The 24,285-nt window shown below is 49.9% G+C and overlaps 1 protein-coding gene across 4 annotated transcripts in view; it reads left to right on the forward strand.

Moving 5' to 3' along the window:
* The first annotated feature begins 3,206 nt into the window (after window positions 1-3,206).
* MBP (myelin basic protein) overlaps window positions 3,207-24,285 on the forward strand; it is a 116,232-nt gene continuing 95,153 nt past the window's right edge. Inside the window, exons 1-2 of one of the 4 annotated variants that reach the window (XM_032654583.1) lie at window positions 3,420-3,600; window positions 4,749-4,861. The gene's annotated coding sequence lies outside the window, so the exon portion shown is untranslated. Of the gene's footprint in view, window positions 3,327-3,394; window positions 3,601-4,748; window positions 4,862-24,285 lie in introns of those variants that run through there. The other 3 variants (XM_032654584.1, XM_032654585.1, XM_032654582.1) reach the window with 3 other exon arrangements.

Here is a 24,285-nt window from a genome sequence, read left to right on the forward strand (position 1 = left end):
ACAGCTACTCAGGCGGGGTCCCTTCTGAAAGCCGCTGGTGTCTCCTGGGCTGGCACAGGCTGTCCTCAGAGGACGGTGGCTGGGTTCCGAGGGCGCTGGCCCTGAAGAGGAAAGCAGATGTGTTCGGCATTGCTGTGACCTCGCCCCAGAAATCCAGGGCCTCCACGGCTGGGGCCGTCACAGGGATGTGCCCAGGTTCAAGGGCAGAGGCTCACCTCCTCCTTTTCCATGGCACCGGCCTCGAAGGCACAGAGGAAGGAGAACGAGGGATTTGTGGGATTGCGATGGCGTTGGGGCCACGTGTGGAAGCTACACCTGCCACACGACACCCAGGATCGTAAAGCCTCTGCTTGTCAGCGCAGATAAGCCCCAGAGCTCACCAGGCGGGTTGACAACAAGCCATTCAGGGTTGAGAGCTCCCTGGAAGAAGAAATTCTAGAAGCAATTAGAGTGGGAGGATGATATCTATTGAATGTGTGCAGAGCTCCTTCAAAAATACACTGAATCCAGAATCTACTTCTGTAGTTGAAGAGTGACTTGGATCTTACGGAAAGCTGTTTGCTTTTATTTTTATTAATAAAATTAGGGAGCTATAAAGAAAAATACTATATGTGTGTGTGTGTACCCTTTGTAAAACAGTTTGTATAACAGCAATGTCAAAAAATTGATGGCAGAAAATATGTGAAAGTTTTTTTGTTTTTTCCCACACAATCAAACGTGTACAAATCTCCTTTCCTTTTTTTTTTCCTGGAAAAAAAGAAGTGAAGTGAGAAGTGGCTTGCGTGTGTGTATGTGGTTGTGTGTGTGTGGTTGTGTGTGTGAATGTGTGTGTCTGGTTGTAGTCTAGAAGCCTCCCTTAAACGGTTTCCTTGTTTACATAATTTTTTATGTTGCACTTTGTGGAGTTCATGCACCTAATTTTCTTGCAATCATGACCACAGCAGAACCTGTTCAGTTATTAACTGGAATTTAAGTGGATTAACTGGAAATTAAGTGGATTAACAGTTTGTGGATATCACCAGCAAACTGTTAATTACAAACCAGAGATGAAAGTGATTTCAGGGCTTTTGTAAGCAAAAATATGATTGCAAAGGTAAATCTGTTGATGAAGAAAATTCTTTAGAAACTCAAAATGCATGTAGTGTGGTCTCTTGGAAATTATTTAGCTTCCTCTCTTCCTGCAGTTTGGGTAATATGCAGTTTACTAGGACTGAACAAAAACGAACAGAAGGTGTATCACGCAGGAAACTTTGTGCTCCCTGCTATGACATGAAATGCTGAAGGCTGCTGCCCTCGTTATGTGAAAAGCAGTAAGAGATGGAGGGAATGGCCATGTGATTTTCTTAGAAATATCAGAGACAATGAAGTTTGGATCATTTATCTTTTACCTGTCAAAAGATCCATTTTGAATAAAATCAATCTCTGTCATTGCGCTCAAAGACGCAAGGCCATCTTCATGTGAAGCGTGACACCCCTCACAGGGAAGCGCTCGCTTTCCTACTCCCTGGGTCCTTTCCCTGGCATGAGGGACCTTCCAAATGCCCACCAGTCACTTTATTTTTTTAATTTTTTATATAAGTTTATTAATTTAATTTATTTATTTTTGGCTGGGTGGGTCTTTGTTGCTGCGTGCGGGCTCAGTAGTTGTGGCTCGCGGGCTCTGGAGCGCAGGCTCAGTAGTTGTGGCTCGTGGGCTTAGTTGCTCCGCGGCAGGTGGGATCTTCCCGGCCCAGGGCTTGAACCCGTGTCCCCTCATTGGCAGGCAGATTCTTAACCACTGTGCCACCAGGGAAGTCCATCAGTCACTTTATTAAATTGTGTACCTCATTCCCTCACATACATTTTCCTTGAAGTTCCCATGCATCTGGGGGCATTATATCCCCCAAATATAGGCATGGTGGGATCTTATAAATACTTTAAAAAGCATTTAACTGGAGCTTGGCAAGCCTGACATTTGCAGAGACGGCCGTTGGCATATGCGAGGTTTCTACACAGCATGAGGCGGGACAAACCCTGCTGCTTCCCTGTGGCCTGGGCTCCCCAATATCCAGTCTTCACTGACGTCTGCAGGGCAGGGGCCCTTCTTCCCAAATCCCAGTGACCCTAGGAAGAAGCAAGGAGACATCTGCGGGGAGAAGAAGTGCTTTGTGATCCTAAAACCGGCATCCAAATGGAACACACTATGGCCTGAGCTTTAAGAAATATCGGGGTTTGGGGGGAAGAGTGACTTGAGTCAGGGACCCGGAAGCGTCCTGGGTCAGAGTCACTGCCCCGCACACCCTTGGGCTCCTCTGGCCCCCTGAGCCCCGCCCGTCCACCCTCTGCTGCCAGTGGGCTGAAGGCTTGGACGGAGAACTGGGAACAGGCGAACTTCGTCTTCGGCACAGCCAGCATCCCTGCTCCGCCGCCCTGCTGACCTCCCCTCTCTAATTCCTGAAACCTCCAGGCCAACCTTTTCTGAGGAAAGGATCAAATATTTCTGGGACGGTGGTCACATTTCTCTTAGCATCACCAGCATTGGAACGTGGCTGCTAGACGTCCGGCCTGTGAGGGCGGATGCTTGGGGAAGACAGCCCTGAAACCACACTGGGAGCTGGGGCCCTTCTTGCCGGCCCGGGGGGACCAGGGCTGAGTCTCACCAAGCACCAGACTTCCCCTCCCCCTAATAACCAGGTTGGGTCCCTGCGGGCTCCGGGAAAGCGTCAGATTCAATTCCCTGACCTGGAATCTAAGCCATGGGGGACGCCAGGATCTCGGTCTGGTTTGTGTCTCCCCTCAACATCCTACTTTTCCACCATCAGGAGGAGGGTGAGAATGCAGGGGAAAGGACCACCGGGTGACTAAGGTCCGAACAAGAGGCTTCCTCTGGACCGAGAGGATGACACTGACCACAAGCCAGTAGATGCTTCAGGCCGCAGGCCCCAGGGCCGCCCTTCCAAATGCGCGTCTTCTGGTCTGCTTCGCGAGCGCTCTTCGCTGGCCTCCTTTGGGAAGCCTGTGTTCTCCAGCGGAGCACCTGTCCGGGTGCTGGGATGCAGGAGAGCTCCCCGGGTGCTCTGCAGGGGCCAGGCGTTGCTGGGGCCCCTGGAGCCGGCGCTGGCGGCCGTGGAGCGGGCTGTGGAGCAGCTGCTCTCGGGGCTTCCTCCCTGCGCGCTCGGGCGGGGTGACTCGGAGGCTCAGCCGCGAGCAGAGGTTCAAAGAGCCACAATTCAGCCCCGGCCGGAGTCCGCGCCCGCCTCCAGGGGCTGCCCCCGCGCGGGGCCCGTGAGTGCAGCGAGCCCGCGTGGCAGAGCCGCCCGGAGGTGGTCCCGGCCGGCGGGCAACAGGTGGGGCGGATCGGCTCGGCCCGGCCGTGTTTACCTGGCTCGCAGGAAGCCCGGGGGGCGGGGGAGGGGCGGCGGGCGCGCCCGGCGCTCGGGGCCGTCGTCGTCAGTCGCCGCCGCGCGCCAGCGAGGACGAGCCTGCGGCCCCGGCGGCCCGCGTGCCCGACCCGGAAGGCGGCGCCGGCGCCCCGGGACCCCGCGCACTTGGGGCCCGCGCGGCGAGGAGGCGGCCTGGACCCCGCGGCGCCCTCGTCCCGGGAGCGGCGAGCGCAGCACGGTGGGTGACCCTCGCCGGGGGGCGGGAGGGCCTCTTTGCGCCCTCGGAGCGGGGACCCGGCCGCGGGGCTCCCCCGGGGCGGCGGCGCAGGTGGCGGCAGGTGGCAGCCGGGCGGTCGCCCTGCGAGAGGTGGGCGCGGGTGTAGACGCCGAGCCAGAGCGGCGGGGCTGTCCCCAACGGGTGTCCAGGTGTGGGCTCGGCCGGGCCCGGCGGCCGGGGTCGCGGGCAGAGCGTGGGAGGGGGTGAGGGTAGAGTTTCGGGTGAGAGGTGACAGAGGTCAAGGAGGCCGCCCCGGGCGGGCTGGGAACGCGCGCTGTTGGCGAGCTTTCGGGCAGGCAGGGGTCCCCACCAGCCTAAAGTGCTTCTTAATGACACACCTGGAGCCGAGCGGACGACTCCTGACGTTCCCCCCTCTCCCCTCCCGCCCCACGAGCCGAAAACCAGTTTCCTTTTGAGCGCCGAGGGCGGCGACAGGCGACTCTCCGGGCTTCCGCCTTCCGGGGGGCCCGTCCCGGCTCGGGCCGCGCCGCCTGCGCCCACCTGCGCCCACCTGTGCGCCTGGCGCCCCCGGGCGGGAAGCCCCCTGGGCCCGGCGCCGGGTTGGGGGGCCCTTAGGGTGCCCTGTGAGCTGCACGATTCCCTGACATTCAGTGGCTCTGGGTCCTTTGGGCTGCTGGTGGCACTGACTCGTTTGTTTTAGCGTCTCCTTTCACCTCCTTTCAGAAGGCAGAGTGGGGCTGGGAACCAGGTTTGCGTTTCTTTGGTGATCTCAGTAGGAGTCTGGCAGGAAATAAGCGCTTTCTGGTTCCTGGTTCTCTGTTTTCCAAATGCTACAACGTGAGAATCGCCAACGCCTGTTCAGTTTGCCTCTGCAGCTGTGGAAGGCACGGGCCACAGCCGGGATGTGCTGGGAGGGGTGTAAACAGGGTGCAGGGGGGCCCCTGGCTGTTCTGGCCAGGGATACCCACACCTGGCCTAGAAAGAGAGATTTTCAGACGGAGGGAACTTTAGGGTGCGTCCTATTTAAGACCTGTGGGTTTTGGAGAAGACTTTAGCCCCCCAGCTCAGGGAGATAGTTTACAGAGTGACCCACAAGTCTGGGACCCCCCTGAATCGGGCTCAGTCCTGACCCCCCTTCTCCCTGGCAGGACCACCTCTGAGTGCTGGGGGCCTCCTCGGACGTGGTGACCCAGGTGCAGAGCCAGCGGGAGCCTGGGACAGAGCAGCTCTTCAGGGAGGGATGGGCCCAAAGAACCAGCAGGTGGGCCGCAGCCTCACAGCCGTGTTTCTCCCAACCCAGGAGAAGTGCCCGTCAGTCGTCGCATTTTTTTTTAAGTGGGATAAACCAAAACCTGAAGGGAGGGAATCCAGTTCAAAATTATTGTAAAGTGTTGGCTAACAGTCACTCCCAATGGCTTACCTGTTCTGAAATAACTCCCTTTATTAACTCAGGGTTAAACAAAAGCTGTTTGGTTCAAATCCACTTTAGAAACCTTTTGTTGTTTGACTTTTAGTTTCTCTTTAGATTCTTTAAAAATTTGACACAGTATCAGCCACCGTCTCTGTGCCTTTTCCACGCAGGTGTCCAGGTAGCATTTTTGACTACTTACAAGTTGCCAGGCTGTCTTCCTAGAGCAATGCATCACCTCACTGATAGGCGGGGTGCCCTGGGATCCCCTCATTTGATATAACCACCCTATCAGTACCCTCATTTTTACTGACTAGGAAACCAAGGCATGGAGACACCCAGGGTGCCCAGGACTCAGTTCTGGGAACCTGCCACCAGCCCTTTGTTGCTGCCCTGCAGGGCAAGTAGGACGCCTTAAAAAACCCACAGGGCTACCTTCCACTTCTCTGTCTGTTAAAATTCCACCGCTAATGAGCGGCCACGCCCAACAAAATATGCTTCCTTTTCAGGTTGATTAGCCTCGCAGGCTGCTGTCAGGTCTCTGTTAGTCATCTTTTCCTTAACTTCCTCAGTAAAGTTGACAGTAAAGGAGGAAAGACGGTTCTCTAATTCCTCAGTACGCTTTTTAGTAAGTAGTCATTAAGCGAGAAGACACTTCTCCTGGTCCGTGAGAGCCACTGAAGGAAGCTTAAATCAGCCCGAGTTTGGGGCCCCAGGAGGTGAGGTTGAAGCAACAGTAATTATACACAGGGAGACCCTGGTGGTCCCATTCAGCAGAGATGAGCAGAATTCAAACTCCACCTAAACATGTAGCTGTCAGGCTTTAGCCAGAGATACGGAATCAATGGGAGATGCACAAGAGTGACTTATCGCAAGGAATTGGGGCTGGAGAGGCCGACCAGACAGGAGGCTGCAGCTCTCAGGCGTGATCTGAGGCCACACCCAGAGCTCACGCTGCAACCAGGAATAGGGAACAGTGCATATTCTGAAGCTTTTAGCAAAGTCTCAGAGTCAGTCATTGCTAAAAATTCATAAATATGGATCTGGACTCTGTGAACACCTCTGAGTAAGTGTGAGGCTCTATTATTAAAAAAAAAAAAAAAAGATGGATGCCTAGAGAATGAGGATAAACAGACTTCGGTGAGGTATCTGGGATGTATCAAACATTCTAAAATTCAGCAATATAAAACAAACTGCCCAGTAGAAAAAGATGTGGCTGAACAGCCTGGCCTAGAAGAGAAAACCCAGATGGGCTAGTAAAATATGGAAAGGTGTTTAACCCACTAGTTCCCAGGGAGTCAAAAATCACGTCAAATGGGATAATTTTTCGTATCCATCATACTGGTAAAAATTTAAAATTCTGACTATACCAAGTACCGAGGAAGATGTAGAGAAGTGAGAACTCACGTTATTGTGAGTAGGAGTGTAAATAAAAACAGACACTTTAGAGAAGAATCCAGGAAAGCTGATGACGGACATTCCCTATGACCTCGTGATTTCACTCCAAAGTTCACCCTCTAGGGAGAACCTGGTCTGAGCGCATAGGGCACATACAAAGGTTGCTCACGGAAGCAATTTTTTAAAACTTTTTATTTTGAGATAATTGTAGATTCACATGCAATTGTGAGAAATAATAGAGAGAGATCCATGTATGCTTCATCACATCTTGCAAAACTATAGACAGTATCACATCCAGGAGATGAACACTGGTGCAACCCATCAGCTGTGTTGAGATGTCAGATTTCGCTAGTTTACGTGTGTGTAGTTCTATGTAATTTTATCACACATGTACAATCGTGTGACCACTCACCTCAGGTAGGGACAGCTCCATCACAAATCCCCTAGGGCTGCCCTTTATGCCCACAGCCAACTTCCCCCTTCTCCCTCCCCATTTTCTATAATTTCATCATTTCAAGAATGCTATTAAAGTAGAGTCATGCAACCTTTTGTGATTGGCTTTTTTCACTGACTGCAGTTCTCTTGAGATCTCTCCAAGTCCTTGAGTATACTGATAGCTTGTTCTTCTTTTATTGATGAGTAGTATTCCGTGGAATGGTTGCCCACCCCGCTCCCATAGTGTTTTGGTTTTAAGCGTTTGCCCTTTGAGGGTTTCCAATTTGGGGCTATTTGAGTAAAGCTGCTGTGACCGTCCACGTACAGGTTTTTGTGTGAACACAGTTTTCATTTCTCTGGGATAAATGCCCAAGCAAGAGCGCCCTTGCTGAGTCAAATAGCAAACACGTATTCCATTTCATGAGAAACTGCCCTCCTCTCTTCCAGAACGGCTGCACCGTTTTACATCCCACCAGCCAGGTGTGAGTGATCCAGGATCTCCACGACGGCCTTTGGCACCGTCACTGTTTTTTATTTGAGCCTCTAACAGGTGTGCGGCGATAACTTCACCGTGATTTTAGTCTGCGTTTCTCTCACGGATAATGATGCCCATCTTTCCGTGTGTGCGTCTGCCCTCTGCACATCGTCTCAATGAGCAGCCTGTTCTCGTCTTTGCCCTTTTTCTGATTGGGTTGTTCGGTCTCGTTAGTTCCTTGTATGTTCTGAATACGGCTCCTGGTTGTGGTTTGCAGTTACTCTGTCAGTTTAGCTTGACTTCTACCTCTCCACAGAGTCTTCTGCAGGAAGGAAGTTTTTCATTTCGATGAGATCCAGTTTATTAATGTTTTCCTTTTATGGATTGTGATTTGGGTGTGAAATGCAAGAACCCGTCACCTAGCCTGAGTCTGGAAGATTTTCTCCTTTTTTTTTCCCCCTACATGTTTTATGGTTCTACATTTCACACTGAAGTCTGTTGTCCATTTCCAGTTAATTTTGTATAAGGAGTGAGGTCTAGGTGGAGGGTTTTGGTTTTGGTTTGGTTTGGTTTTTGTGCCTATCTAGGAATGTCGAATTGCTCCAGGACTGTTTGTTGAAAAGATGATTCTTCGCCCATAGAATTGCTTTTGCATCTTTGTCAAAAATCGTGTCCCCATATTTGTGTGGGTCTATTTCTGGTTTCCCTGATCTGTTCCCTTGATCAAGGTGTCTGTTGCTGCACCAGGACCACACTGTGCTGATTTCTGTGGCTGGAGGGTGAACCTCACCACCAGGTAGCGTGAGTCCTTCCCCTTCTTTCTTTATCAAAATCCTGTTAGCTGTGCTGGCTCCTGCACCGTTCCATATGTTTTAGAATAAGCTTGTTTGTGTCTACAAAACGCTTGGTGGATTTTTTATAGGAATTTCATATTCCAAATCTATAGATGGACTTGGGGAGAATTAATGGTTTTACCGTGTGGAGTCTTCCACGCTGTGATCACAGGTTGTCTCTGTTTATTTAGATGTGCTTTTGTCTCTTTCATCAGTATTTTGTAATTTTCAGCGTATAGATCCTGAATCTGTGGGGTTTTTTTAAGAGTATACCTAAATATTTCTCTTTTTTTGAGTTATTTTTAAATACTGTCATGTTTTTAACTTCAGTTTCTACATGTGTGTTGTTAGTTTACACAAATGTGGATGATTTTTGTGTGCTGACCTTGTGTCCTGCGACCTTGCCCAACTCCCTCACTATGTGTCTAGATTTCGGGGGTAGATTTCCTTGTGATATCCATGCAGACCGTCATGTTACCTGTAAATGGGAAAGTGTTACTTCTCCCTTTCCAATCTCTATCCTTTCTAGTTTCTTTTTCTTGTTGTGTTGCACTGGTACTTCCAGTGCTCTGTTGAAGAAGAGTTGCAGGAGTGGACATCCTTGCCTTGTTCCTGATCAGAAGGGTAAAGCATTCACTTTTTCACCAAGTATGATGTAGCTATAGGGTCTTTGTAGAAGTTCCTCATGACATTGAGGTAGTTCCCCTCTATTCCTAACTTGCTGAGAGGTTTTGTCATGAATGGGTCTCGGATTTTGTCAAATATTCTTTCAGTCAGTTGACAGGCTCCTGTGATTTTTCCTCTTTAACCTGTTAGTATGATGGATTATACTGATTAAGGTTCACGTCGGTGTTGAACCAACCTTGCGTGTCTGAAATAAATTCCACTTGGTCATCTGTATAATTTTTTTATATGTTGCTGGATTCACTTTGCTAGTATTTTGTTGAGGATTTTTGCTTCTAAGTTCATGAGAGAGATTGGTCTGTGGTTTTCATTCTTTGTACAGTCTTTGCTGGTTTTGATATCAGGGTAATATGAGCCCCATAAAAATGAGCTGGGAAGTGTTCCCTCCTGTTCTAATTTCGGAAAGCGTTTATGTAAAAATGGCATTAATTCTTCTTTAAATGTTTGGTAGAAATTTCCAGTGAAACCATCTGGGGCTGGAGATTTCTTTGGAGGGGCATTTTCTAATTACACATACAGTTTCATTAATAGTTGTAAGATTATTCAAGTTATATATCTCATCTTGGTTGAATCTTGGTAGTTTGTGGCTTTCGAAGAATTGGTTCATTTCTTGTCAACTGTAGAATTTATGAGTGCACTATTGTTCACAGAATCCTTTATTATCCTTTTAACGCCACAGGGTCTGTAGCGACATCCCTAGTTTTAGTTCTGATAGTGATGATTTCTGTCTTCTCTCCTTTTATGTGAGCATCTTGCTAGAGCATGATCCATTTTACTGATTTTTTTTTCAGAGAACTAGCTCTTTGTTTAATTGATTTTTCCCTATTTTCCTGTTTTTGGTTTCATTGGTTTCTGTTCTTATCTTTACTATTTCCTTCCTTCTACTTTCTTTGGATATATTTAGGTTTTTTGGTTTGGTTTGGTTTTTTAGTTTCGTCAGTTAGAACTTAGATTATTATTATTGTTTTTTGCAGTATGCGGGCCTCTCACTGTTGTGGCCTCTCCCGTCGCAGAGCACAGGCTCTGGACGCACAGGCTCCGCGGCATGTGGGATCTTCCCGGACCGGGGCACGAACCCACGTCCCCTGCATCGGCAGGCGGACTCTCAACCACTGCGCCACCAGGGAAGCCCAGAACTTAGATTATTGATTTGAGTACCTTTCCTCTTTTCAATGTCAGCATTTTAGTCCTATAAATTTCCCTCTCGGCACTATTTTGGCTGTGCCCACGTATTTTCTTTCAAATGGTTTAAATGTTTATTGAATCGAGATTTTGTGTGTCCAAGATCAGGTCAAAAAGTGAACAAAATGTGGAAAGGGTTGGCTGGTTGATGGCTCCCAGAAAGAGAGCTGAGGTTCAAGGTGGAGCTCTGCCAGGCTCCGTGCGGTGTGGGGTCAGGTCTCAATACAGGTCAAAATCAAAGCAATAGATTGAATGGAAAGCAGACAAGTTACAGATGAATAAATACAGTATCATCCTATTTACTGAAAAATTTTAAATACACAAAAGAACACACTACCTGTCGTGATCACACAGAGATGAAATAAATACAGAAATCACGCAAAGTGGGCTATCCATCAACCTCAGGAAGCTGCTTACCTGTGTCTGAGGAAGGATGGATTTGTATGAAGGGAAGGGAATTTGTTTTATTTCTGAAACATTTTGAGATTTTAGACAAAGAAAGGAATGTGTCACTTTTTTTGAGGGAAAAGTTAAGCCAGCTGTGTACTTTTTTTCTGTACCTTTTGTTTGTAATAATGAATCACTTATGTTAACAATAAAGAAGCCAATGCCAAGTTTGGGGGTATGACACTAAAGAAGATGAAATGGTGGAAAAGCTGGGAAGATTAATAGCCTCAAAGAAGAACCTGGAAGTAGGTTGGGGTAAAGTTACTAAAATTAGGTAAAAGCAGGAGCAAAGAAAAAGAGATCTGGGGAACTTCCCTTGTCCCCATCATCATTTGTAAACGGGGTACAAACAAGGAAAACTAGAAGCAGAGTTAAGTAGGGTGATCTTAGAAAAAGAGCTGTGCCCTGTGAACCAGCCACAGGCTGAGATTTCGGGGGGCGGGGGGAGGGGGAAGTTGGCCGCCACGCCTGGCCCTGCTTTCAGCCTGTGAATTCAACTTGCGATCAGCTGTCTTTCTTTTAAGAACCATTTACATCTGTCTGCGTAAACATGAAGGACGTGAGGGGGAACTAGTGCATTGGGACCCAGCTGGTTTTCCTTCTTTGCTGTCTGAATTTTTCCTGAGTCCCTCAGGTGCATAAGTTTGGCCTCTAAGTACCGTTCAGCGTGTTTTAAATAGAGGTCAGCAAACCAGGGCCTCCCTTCTCGCGCCTCCCTGGCCCTGGATGCGTCCGCAAGTCCACAGGTCCCCCTCCCGTGAGCACTGGACGGCCTCCCCGGCCCAGGGGGCCTCTGCTCCTTTCCACTCACCCCCTCCAGACTCGCGGTGTCGGCACCAGTGTCTGCGGGCCAGCGACTGGTCTACAGGGGCCACCGGCCACAGGCAAGTGCAAGGACGCTGCGGTGGCCGAGGAAGGGTCTGTAATTGATTTCCTGTAGAATCATTTCACTTTCTTTAAGAGTGAGGGGGTTAACATTCAGCTCACCCTTTTTCCAAGGTGAGAGAAGGAAAATGAGGTTTTATTCACAGTAAGTGATTAACCAAATTTCATGCTTCGTTCTATATTAGAGACTAATATACAGAGCGTGGAAAGACAGGTCCCAGAGGCAGCTGAGGGCCTGGAAGGTGGTCACCCCGACACACTCACTCACACACCCTCCCCCCACGTGCTCACGGCTGGAGTCTGCACGTGACGGCTGGTGTGGGGTTGGCAGCCTTGCACGTTAGAGCAGCATCTTGTACAGTAAGAACTACCCCTCCTTCGCCGAATGCAGTTATGCCTGAGCTTTAATCCTCTGCACTTCTCAACCCAGGAGTTTATTTCCATGTGATATCTGTTGTTTCAAACGTGCGTATATATATATGTATATAATGACGTAGCTAAAACCCACTAAGAAGCCTAACTGATCTCTCCCACCACTCAGACAGACTTCTTTTCTTTCTTTCTCTTTATATGGTTTTCAGTTTCTTTCTTTTTTTTAAATTGAAGTAGAGTTGTTTTACAGTGTTGTGTTAGTTTCTGGTGTACAGCAAAGTGATTCAGTTATGCATATATAGACATATTCTTTTTCAGATTCTTTTCCCTTATAGGTTATTAAAAAATATTGAGTAGAGCTCCCTGTGCTACACAGTAGGGCCTTGTTGTTTACCTCTTTTAAATATAGTCATGTGTACCTGCTCATCCTAAACTCCTAATTTATCTCCCCACCCTCTTTCCCCTTTGGTAACCGTAAGTTTGTTTTCTGTCTGTGAGTCTGTTTCCAGACAGACTCATTTTCTAAAGGGACACAGAATAAATGCAGTGATGATGTCTGGACAGGCCCTGTCAGCATCCTGGGGTAAGACGGTCTGCCCAGAAGGTGGAGGCCCTCCTGCCCCCGCCGGCTGGGGAGCCAGGTAAGGTCTGTTCCCCAGCAACCCTCTGAATCGAACGACATCCTCACCCTGTTACAGGTGAGGAAACGTGAGTTCTCGGCACTCAGCAGATCTGGGGGGTCGTGTGAAGCCCAGGGCGTCCTCTGCTCTGTCCAGCGACGTGTGTGACGGCCAGCGACGCTCACCCTGTGCTCCTGGGCTCTCAGAGCACATTTCCAAATCCAGTCGTCCCTACACCTGTGGCAGGCTGCACTGTCTCAAGTCAGTGTCCCCCGGGTGGGAGGGGCGTTGGGCCCCGGCCAGCCCCAGGCCTTGTCCCCAAGCTGGTCACGAGTGCTGGGGACCAATCAGAAACCAGGGGCTTTTTATTATTATTATTTTTTTTATTTTTGGCTGCACTGGGTCCTCGTTGCTGCGCGCGGGCTTTCTCTAGTTGCATCGAGCGGGGGCTACTCTTCGTTGCCGTGCGTGGGCTTCTCATTGCGGTGGCTTCTCTTGTTGCGGAGCACGGGCTCTAGGCGCGTGGGCTTCAGTAGTTGTGCCACGTGGGCTCAGTAGTTGTGGCTCGCGGGCTCTAGAGCGCAGGCTCAGTAGTTGTGGCGCACAGGCTTACTTGCTCTGCGGCATGTGGGATCTTCCTGGACCAGGGCTGGAACCCGTGTGCCCTGCATTGGCAGGAGGATTCTCAACCACTGCGCCACCAGGGAAGCCCAGGGGCTTTTGTTTTAAAATGAGCTCCTTTTTAAAGGAAAGAATTGTTATGAAAATACGCGAGAACGGCGTTTCTTTTAGTGGTGATGTGATGCCTCACATCAAAACTGATGCTGGTTTTGAAAAGGGGTCAGTGGCTGAAAGCTGGTGACGAGGCGGGTGGCGCCCTCCAGAGTGTGAGGGAGCTTCTCTGAGGCCCCAAACCGCAGCTTTTTACAGGAAATGAGTTTCTGCTCAGAGCCCCTTGGCAGTTGTTTTCCTTGGTATGTGTTGTAAATTTTGAAATGCAAAAAGAGCTGCAGGAGCCATTCAGTACATTCTACTGAACACACGGGTTTTTCACATCACGCTGATTCTGACTACATGGTGATTAGGCTTGGGTTTGGTTTTTACCTCCCCACTGTTAAAACCGTCTAGAAAACAGAGACTGGTGTTGATGCTTCTTCTGAAAGTGAGTTGACTTGCTTGCATCTTACATCAGGTTTTGCTCTGATCGGTGGTCAACATTCAGTGCTGACCACGCTGACGGCAGCTCTGAGTGACCTGCAGGGAGTGCCAGGCCATGCCCTGCGCCCTGCAGGCGACATCTGAGTACTGAGGGTTCCGTGGCAGCCCAGGGTCCCCGCTGGTGAGGGCTGCAGCTCAGCTCGGGGGCCCCCGGGGTCTGCCCGGCCCTGTGACCAGCGGCTCCCCGGCTGGACTGAGGCTTCCTATGAGTCATGGCTGGAGAGGCAGGCAGAGCCACTGGGGTGGCACGCCTCACTGTCATTTGGTTTCCTGAAATGTTTACTTCAGAGAGTGACTCCTGCAGTCAGATTTCCCTTTGTTTCACGGGACCTGGGGGCAGGAGGCTGGAAGCAGGTGAGGGTTTGATTTTTGTCAGAGGGTGGGGAGCCTGGTGGCCCCATCCTCGATGTTTTGAGTAAAGAGAGCGCTTGTGCTGGCCTTGTTCACCACTGATAGCCGCGCCCACAAGCGTCGGCAAGCGCCCACAAGCGTCGGCCCCGCCTTTTGGGGTGTCAGGGGACAGAGGATCTCCCTGCAGGCCACATCCGACCCGCCCCTGCAGTTAGCAGCGTCTGTCACCGCAGCCCCAGGAGCAAAAAGTTCCTCGGCCTCGCCTACACCGGCCACCAGACTAACCAGCGAGGAAGGAAAGCTAGATGGCGCTCACCTCCATCCGGAGTCTGATTGGATACCTGCCCGAATCAGTGCAGACGGCTGCAGGGCCGGGATTGGCTGGGGGGCAGGATACCCAGCGCCCCAGCGAAGTGTCTGCCGTGGCCAGTGCCTGGCTCCGAGCCTTCCGCGGGGCTGTGGACTGGGATGGCGCCTAACGATCCCCTGGTGGTCTGCCAGCCACCTGCATGCGTGTTGTCCAGAATACTCATTAAATGCAGAGTCCTAGGCCCGGGGCTCTGGACACCACACCACAGCCTCGGGGCCCAGGCCCACGAGTGTGTAGTCTAATGAGCTCCAAGTGATGAGGCCCCCTGCTCAGTGAAAGACAGAAATGCGTGCGGAGTGCCCGATGTGTGTCTTGGTGACACAGATTTACCTGAACGCACCTGCCTGTGCTCACAGACATCCACTTTAACACGATCAAGAAACTATATTTCACTGATAAGCTGACTTTATGTTTGAAGAATGACTCATGGAAAATAGCATTCTTTACTGATGATATGTTCTTATTTTTTTATTATTTTTATTTTTTAATTAATTAATTTTTATGTTTGGCTGCCTTGGGTCTTCGTTGCTGCGTGCCGGCTTTCTCTAGTTGCGGCAAGCGGGGGCTACTCTTCGTTGTGGTGTGCAGTCTTCTCATTGTGGTGGCTTCTCTTGTGGAGCACGGGCTCTAGGTGCGCTGGCTTCAGTAGTTGTGGCACACGGGCTCAGTAGTCGTGGCGCACGGGGCTTAGTTGTTCTGCGGCATGTGGGATCTTCCCGGACCAGGGCTCGAACCCGTGTCCCCTGCATTTGACAGGCGGATTTTCTTTTTTAACATCTTTATTGGAGTATAATTGCTTTACAATGGTGTGTTAGTTTCTGCTGTATAACAAAGTGAATCAGTTATATGTATATACGTATATCCCCATATCTCCTCCCTCTTGCATCTCCCTCCCTCCCACCCTCCCTATCCCACCCCTCTAGGTGGTCACAAAGCACCGAGCTGATCTCCCTGTGCTATGCGGCTGCTTCCCACTAGCTATCTACTTTACATTTGGTAGTGTTTATATGTCCATGCCACTCTCTCATTTCGTCCCAGCTTACCCTTCCCCCTCCCCATATCCTCAAGTCCATTCTCTACGTCTGCGTCTTTATTCCTGTCCTGCCCCTAGGTTCTTCGGAACCTTTTTTTTTAGATTCCATATATATGTGTTAGCATACGGTATTTGTTTTTCTCTTTCTGACTTACTTCACTCTGTATTATCGTTTGTTTCTGATACTCCATTTAGAGGGTGACATTTTCTTTCCTGCCTGTGAACGCTAGCGTATCTGACAAGGAATATTTAGGGATATGCATCATCTCCATCCTGGTTTCTCGGTTAGTTGGAACCTAACATTTTTGCTAAACTTGCTTTGAAAGCAAAAAACACAGAGCTGTGTGGCAGGCTTCCCAAATAGTGCAAACGCACAATTGATTCTTTAAAATTCTCTCATTCTCTAGGATGGGCAGAAGGCCACACCGTGCCTTTCCGATGCACCCACATAAAACAGATGCATCCGGGGCCCTGAAAGTGCTGTATGGTATTATTAGGGAGCTCAGGGATCCACAGATAGGTTTCCCAAGGCCCAGCTTTTGCTGAACACACTGCTAGATGCATAAACAAAACTCAGGTTTCCCGATGAGGGGGCTGGGGGGGGGGGACTCAGTAGCTGCTTCTAATCCCCCCAGCAGCCCTGTGCCTCCCCTGCAGCCTGTCTGGGAATTCTCTGGGCTCTTCCCGGAATTCCTGGCTGGGGTTAGGGTTAGGATGGATGGCTCCTTCAGGGCAGTTCCCTCACCCTGTTTCCAGGATGCCCACCTTCCCCACATGGCTTTTCACAGCAGTAGCTCTGTTCTCTGGTTCTGATCACGTTCAGTTTATAAGGGGTTAAATGTTCCATTCCGCACTTACGTTCTGGGTCAGGTAACTAGGTTTTCCTCGCCTCACGTCATCTGCGTGGTGCTCAGGGGTGGTGTTTGTTGCATCCCTAGGTGGCTGCTTCCACTGACCCTAATCATCACCATCCAGCTGATGGACATGAGAGTCTGAATTTTGCCGAAGTCATTTGCCCAAGTCTGTTCTTCAGCACCCAGGAGAACGTGGGACATGATTTATTCAGCTCCCTGTGTTGCCTTACAAGACCAGATAAAGCAGGAACTTAATAAAATAAACAAAAATGACTCTCATATTTTAGGAGCTAGGTTTCTCTTGATGTGGTAGGAGGGCAGGGTGTGCTTTGGTTGTTTTCATTCTGGTTCTTTCGGATGTCTGAAAACGTGATAGCCTCGGACTAGCTGAGACCAGGGATTTATGAAGTGGAATCCCCAGCTGCCGTTGTCTTCCTAGAAATAGAAAGAGGATAAAATATATTTCAGAGTCAGGCCTAATGCATCTCTACCTTCGATGCATCATTTTATACAGCTCTAGGGAAGGCGCTGTCCCTTTTAAAAGGCAGGCGATGATGATTCTTTTATTCCGTCATTATCTCTGTATGTCAAGACTTATTATTTTTTTTTTTTTTTGTGGTACGCGGGCCTCTCACTGTTGTGGCCTCTCCCGTTGCGGAGCACAGGCTCCGGACGCGCAGGCTCAGCGGCCACGGCTCACGGGCCCAGCCGCTCCGTGGCATGTGGGATCTTCCCGGACCGGGGCACAAACCCGTGTCCCCTGCATCGGCAGGCAGACTCTCAACCACTGTGCCACCAGGGAAGCCCCAAGACTTATTTTTGAAGAGAGAAGGCTTTAAACCAGATATTAAAAGCTAGCCTGGAATTTCCTTGGCGGTCCAGTGGTTAAGACTCTGCCCTTGGGCTTCCCTGGTGGCGCAGTGGTTGAGAGTCTGCCTGCCGATGCGGGGGACGCGGGTTCACGCCCAGTCCCGGGAAGATCCCACATGCCGCGGAGCGGCTGGGCCCGTGAGCGATGGCCGATGAGCCTGCGCGTCCAGAGCCTGTGCTCCGCAACGGGAGAGGCCACAACAGGGAGAGGCCCGCGTACCGCAAAATACATAAATAAATTAATTAAATTAATAAATTAAAATTTAAAAAAAAAAAAAAAAAAAAGACTCTGCCCTTCCACTTCAAGGAGCCTGGGTTTGTTCCCCGGTTGGGGAACTAAGATCCCTCATGCTGTGTGGCTCAGCAAAAAAAAAAAAAAAAGCTAGCCTGATTCATTTCAGACGTTGTTTGGAAATTGTTATGTGAAAGGAAGGAGGACATAGAGGTGCTGACCTGGCAGACAGCCTTTCTGAAGAGGCAGTGAAATGCCGTGTTTAAAGCCACATTACATAGTAGTCCTAACACTATTTACACAGATATTTTTTACATAGGATTAGTAACACCAAAATAAAATGTGGGATGGGAAATTAAAGTAAATTTTAATGTGAAGGTAGGTTAAAACCTGGACAAATTTTCACACCCTTTTTTAAAAAAAAATTTTGTTTATTTTTGGCAGCGTTGGGTCTTCGTTGCTGTGCGCGGGTTTCCTCTAGTTGCAGCGAGCGGGGGCTACTTTTCGTTGTGATGCACGGGCTTCTCATTGCAGTGGCTTCTCTTGTTGCGGAGCATGGGCTCTAGGAGCGCAGGCTCAGTAGTTGTGGCTCGCAGGCTCTAGAGGATAGGCTCAGTAGTTGTGGCACGTGGGCTCAGTAGTTGTGGCTCGTGGGCTCTAGAGAGCAGGCTCAGTAGTTGTGGCGCACGGGCTTAGTTGCTCCGCGGCACATGGGATCTTCCCGGACCAGGGCTAGAACCCGTGTCCCCTGCATTGGCAGGCAGATTCTTAACCACTGTGCCACCAGGGAAGCCCTCATACCCTTTTTTAAAAAAACACATTTGGGGCTTCCCTGGTGGCGCAGTGGTTGGGGGTCTGCCTGCCGATGCGGGGGGCGTGGGTTCGTGCCCCGGTCCAGGAAGATCCCACATGCTGCGGAGCGGCTGGGCCCGTGAGCCGTGGCCGCTGAGCCTGCGCGTCCAGAGCCTGTGCTCCGCGGCAGGAGGGGCCACGGCAGTGAGAGGCCCGCATACCGCAAAAAAAAAAAAAACCGAACACACATTTGTTCATGGAGGTAGAAAAGGTCCCAGGTGTCATTTCCGTGTGGGCTCATGTGGTACAATCATCACAGAGTCCGAAATCTCTGAGACCTAACTTCAGTTGCTTTCATGACTTGTGCTGAAGGAGAGTCTGAAAAATGTGCCCTGGACTCAATCCAGAGTTTGCTACTGACCTCTTTCCACGGAGCTGCCCTTAGTTACCGTAATGCCCATAATCCAGCGGGGCTCTGAGGGTGGTTCAGATCCCATTATTTCTCTGTCCTTTTCTTAGATTAACGTTCCCAGCCACTCTCTCTGGAATTTTCTGCACAGAGCTGGGGTGGGTTTCGTGACTAATTACAGATGTTCTAGGGTACGTGATGGAGACCCCGGGGAGGCAGGTATAGAAACGCAGAGAGGAAAGAGGCAGGGGGTGTTCATTCACCCCTCAAAGCAGGTGAAGCCCGGACCGGAACTCCAGAACGTCATTTGCTGCCCATTTTGGTAATGGCTTTATCTACAAAGCCAGCTGATGCCCCGAGGACCAGGCTCAGGGGACCACAGCCAGACTCCAACCAACCACATCCATCTGCAGTTCTGTAATTTTCTTTCTAAATGATTTTTGAGAACTTTTAGGCAGTGTTCTTCTGCACTGTCAATCTGATAAGCCTGGGGAAAACAAAGGCTGGTGATAAGTAGCTTATGAATATTATGTGATAACCCAAAGCAAAAATTCCCGGCCCCCAAAATCTAGAGGCTGATTTCTTCTGACGCTTTCCGTGTGAGTCCAGATTGGGTGTTTGGGTCTGTTTGTAAACGCCGTCAGGACACCAGCACAGTTTGGGATCCTGAGGACTGTTGCGGGGCCAGATCCCACCTCACTGTCTTGGAGAAGCCTTTTCTAGGATAGACATAGACTTCTGAAGTGAACTTCTACCCCGTCCTTCTCAGCGCATTATGAGCTGTCTTAGGCCACTCAGGCTGCTGTAACAGAAAACCACAGACCGGGGGCTTGTAAACAACAGACATTGATTTCTCACAGTTCTGGAGGTGCGAGTCCAAGATCAGGTGCCGGCAGATTCAGTGTCTGGTGGGAACCCAGTTCCTGGATCGCAGCCAGCATCTCTGCACTGTGTCCTCACGTGGGGCAGGGGTGGTTTGCTTTCAGAGAACTGTGATAAGGTCTGTGAGGTACATTGGGTGGGACAGGAAGGCAGACTCTTTTCTTCAGGTTCACTGTCGAGTTGGCCATATCGACCAACCGACCGGTGAACTGTGACGTGACGTGGGTGGTCTGTGTGCTGTAAGCCAGGGGGCGGGAGGGAGCTTGGGGAGAGCCTGAGGCTCTCCGAGGTCAGCTGTCACATGCGTTCCTGAAGGTCCGTGTGGCTTCTTAAGCTGCCCACCCCCCTGTTCCAGCCGTAAAATGGTCTTTCTTTTTGGCTTGTGCACGTGCGTGTATGTGTGTTTATTTTGGGGGTGGTTGTTTCGGTGATGTTGGTAGCTGTTTACTATGTTCTGAACACAGAGTGTTACAAGAACGTTTTTGACGTGAGAAATAAAAATGATTGTCTACAGAAACCAGGCGTAAACGCTGGGGCCCTGGTGGAGAAAGAGGCAGAAGAATAGAGGGGGGTGGGGGAGGAAGAGGGAGAGAAACAGAGTGAGGAGGCTGAAGGGATGGTCTTTCATTTAGTCCCAGGCTTCTCTCTCAGGTCCTTGTTTTATATGCGAGTTCCTTGCTCTTCCACATTTGCTCTCTGGGTTTTGTTTAAAGGCAAAGCAGCAGAGTCCCACTGTCTGTCCTTCCAGCTCTGTGCTGCCCCCGCCCGCCTTTTAGGGCTGGTGGTATCAGTTTGGTCTCTGCGGGGAGGATGGGCAGGGTCCACACCCCGTGACGAACCATACCCGCCACGGAAGGGCGGCCCGGAGGAAGCCATCGGCCGCCAGTTGTGGGTTCCCTGGCTGGTCTGGGGGGTGGGGAGGTAGTGCCCTTCAGCCGCTCAGCAGCAGGTTCATTCTGTCTCGCATTTAGTGGCTCCCGGGAAGGAAATGAGGGTGCCCCTTTGGAATGTTCACCATCTCCTGTTTCATTACCTTGTTCAGTTATTCCGTTCCGGGGACACCCTGTCTCACTCCCTTGATCAGTCAAACTCTCCAGGTTCCCCTCAGCTCAGAGGTTAAAGCAGCCCTTTCTGGCTGGTGCACATCCCCAAGCGTCTCTGTCTTACTGTTCATTCTTCTAGAAGGTATGGTTAGGCCGCCTCCAAACATAAACCGTGCTCATAAGTGCCTGGTGGTTCCTCAGCCGACCCTGGCAGTTGGTATATTTCATCCCCAAGGTCCCACAGAGCCCCTTCAGCATGTAATTCGCCAGTAACTAGAGGCTGAGAGCCGTTTGGGTCCAGCTAAGGGGTTAAGTACAAAGTGTAACAGTAGTAATAACAGTGAAGTTCATTTACCCTTAAAGCCTGGTAAAAAGCTACGGCTCCGTTAAGGGTTAATGGCAAAGTACATGGAATTTTGAAAACATTGCTTTAGTGATTTGCAAAAGCAGAGAAGCAAAAGTTACCGCCCTGGTAGTAGCAGAATTTTAATTCTGCTGCCAAAAGTACACATTAATCCACTCTTGTCTGGGATGACTGTACATGGATTCAGTGGGTAGATGTTAAAACACTGACCATGGGCTCAATGCTCACCTGACCCGTCTCTGTGACCCAGGGTGACCTCAGCCCCTGGATCCTTCTCAGCCCCTCCCCACAGATGCCATCCCGCTGGTGTTTGTACTGTCAATATTCACACATACACAAGTGCAAACAGGACAGAAAAAAATTACTCTAAGCTACTGTACATGAAAAATTGCACCCGAGACAGATAAGAAAGACAAATTGCCCTCTGGCTCTCTACTGATCATGAATCAATATATTCACTGAACATTTTTATTACAAGAAAGTTGAACTTTGACAGTTACGATATCTGTGGATGATTAGCCCTTCGGGATCGGGATCATAATTAACTCCTTATTCGTCTCATTCCGCGGTCGGTGCCGTATGTAACATACAAGCCATTCTCTAAGGAAGAGAAGAGAAGGCCCTTGTGTTGTGAATGGGTTGTCAGGGGCCAGGGGATTTCGAGTCTGTTACCTTATTGAATGCCTCAATATGAATGAATGCACTGCAGGTATTATCATCCGATTTTACAGATGAGAAGTCAGAAGCTCGGAGAACTAAATTTCTAAGCTCTTCAGTAAATAGTAATTGGCAGGCATGGAATTAAAGCCCAAATCATTCCTTGCATACACTTTTCACCAGCTGTTACGGCAAGACACGAGGCAGCAAGTTAGGAGAGTCGCTGTCATTTTCCTCATTAAACGTGTGTATCCACGCACAGGTGTTTATGAAGAATGAGTTACTGGAATGCAGCTGTTTGCTCAAGGGTGCTTGTTAGAGCAAAGCCTTCTCTTTATCATGTTGATTAATAATCTAGAAATGGGTGACATCTTAGACCTACTGGAACACTTGTTTCCACGTAAGACATACTCATAACGTAAAAAACGTCCAGCTGATCCCTATTTTTACCTATGATATATTCCTAGAATGGGAATAAAGCATACAGGGTTATTCCTATAATTCCGTAACTAAGGGATAAAGGAAATCACTGTGAAACTAACCCCGTATCTCCATAAAAACATTAATTTTAGGGTTGCTTTTAGGAACACGGACGCTGAGCACGAAAAACAAAAAACAAAACTCTTGTACGATCTGCAGAATCTTATGAAACCAAAGCCTGAAGAGCTATAAGTCTGTGAGAAAAGTACACCAGTGACCGTTTCCTGGAACATGGACATAAATACAACCAGACAGGTTGGTTCCTAATGAGCCCAAACGAACAGTGAGTGCAGACACCACGAGGAACCCCGCCCCATCACGCGTGTGACCACGCGGGTTACCGCCCTGACGCTCTTCCCAGCCCAGAGGTCAGCACTGCCCACGGTGATCCCCTCCCATTTCCGAGGGTTTTGGCAGGCGGTAGGATGCTCTGGGGGCCACAGCTCTATCTAGGGGGACTTGCATTGAGGCCTTCTCTCTCCCACAATAAACCTACTGAGGCAGAGATTTCACGATAATCCCGTTGCCTGTGAAAATGCACCCAAAGGTACTGGAGGAATAGGCAGCTTAGCCTGTTCGTGTCTGCAGCCTCCGACGTGTCTCGAGTCTCCGCCTCACTTTTCCCTTCTCGCCGCCCATCCCCCACCCACTCTAGTCTGGAAACAGGAGAAGTCACGCTGCTTCCTGTGAGGTTGCTCATGGGCTCGTGTAGGACATCACCTCTGGGCTTCTCAGGCACCGGTGTGCTCACCCCTTTCTCATCTCTTGACCTGGGAGTTTAAGAGCGGATGTCCACACATAGGGGAGCCCACATAAAGGTCTCTGCAATAGGTGTGCAATCATAGGTAGGTAGACGGCTAGAAGATGTTTTCTCAGCTGATCACCACCCACCCTGGGCACCCTGTGCAAGGGACGAGAAAGGCAGGAGCCGTCAGCCCTAGAGCTCACCCTGACCCCAACCTTGACCCCAACCCTGACCCCAACATTGACCCCAACCCTGATCCCAACCTTGACCCCAACACTGACCCGAACCTTGACCCCAACCCTGACCCCCAACCCTGACCCCAACCCAGGCCCTAACCCTGACCCCAACCAACCCTGACCAGCCCATACTTCATTCTCACCGCAGCCAGCACAGTGAAGGAGCTTTTATTGCTTCCGCTTGACAGGAAACTGAGGTTCAGAGAAGTGGAGTGACTTGCCCCAGGTCACCCCCCAGGAGCCTGGATTGGGACCGAGGTCTCATGTGCCGTGTTCACTCTAGAAGTCAGGACTTCCAGTAGAAAGCAGGTGGTTAAAATGCTCAGAGCAACGTGTTTTCACCTCCATGCCCCCAGCATTTCAGCTTCCCCATTCACACACACTCCTCTCCACCCAGCGTGGGTTTTATCTGTGACTCCTTTACAGTGTCCACCAAAGTGATACGAGTGGTCTTAGCTGCATTAGGAGCACGTTGTTGAAAACAGATCCAAGCAGCTGAGACTGGATTGCGTTCCAGTGAATCTGGGTTACTAACCCGCACTCACGTGCTTAATTTTTACTGCCCCCCCCCGCCCCGCGCCAATAACACAAAGTATGGATGGTCACGAAAACATGGAAATTTTCAATAATCCCAGTGGCTGTTTCGAAATCACATCTGGGATTGAATGTCAACCTAAGGAGTATGGGGCAGGCCCGATATAACCTAGTCTATCCTAAAGGCTCCCAGCCCTGGCCCTCCACTTCCCCTCCCACCAATCTCCTGTCTTATTATTTCACGAAAAGCTTCTTAATAACCTGGAGATGCTTCAGAGTCAACCTGAGTTCCAGGAGCATTCCACATGAAGTTTCCTCGTGCTCTCTCTATTTGACTAATTGCAAAAAATGAAATGAAGATGACCTCCAAATGTCCAGCTCTTCTGTCTGCAGAAGGTTCTTTTCAGCTTGCTGTGGAGGCCAGCTGCCAGGGCAGCCTTCTTTCCGTAATGCAACCCTCCCGTCTCTCCACGGCGGAATGGGGCAGAGTTACCCCCAAACAAGTCCACTGCCCATCATTTTCACCACAGGCCTGTGCCATACACCTCAAGGACTGACGATCCCTCTAATGAGGGGCCCTAATCTGAGAATTGTCACTTTGATTTTCTTGTCTTTCTTTTCCTGCTGGTGCGCAAATTGTGCATTTAAGGCTAGAATCTGCCTACTCGAAATGACACATATAAATTCTCATTCTGTTAATCTGAGACAGGAGGGAAAAAAAGTCTGTACACACTCAAAAGTCTGACCCTGACTTTTGTTATTTCAATCTATTCTGTGACCAGTAGTCTTGAGTTTTTTTAATAGTGATTAAAATAGTTCATGAACAGTCTTCCCAAGTATACCCTCAAGTTGCGCTTTGAGGCGTGATAAAGTTCT

Source organism: Phocoena sinus, chromosome 14 (genome assembly GCF_008692025.1).
Source record: "Phocoena sinus isolate mPhoSin1 chromosome 14, mPhoSin1.pri, whole genome shotgun sequence".
Taxonomy (NCBI): Eukaryota; Metazoa; Chordata; class Mammalia; order Artiodactyla; family Phocoenidae; genus Phocoena; species Phocoena sinus.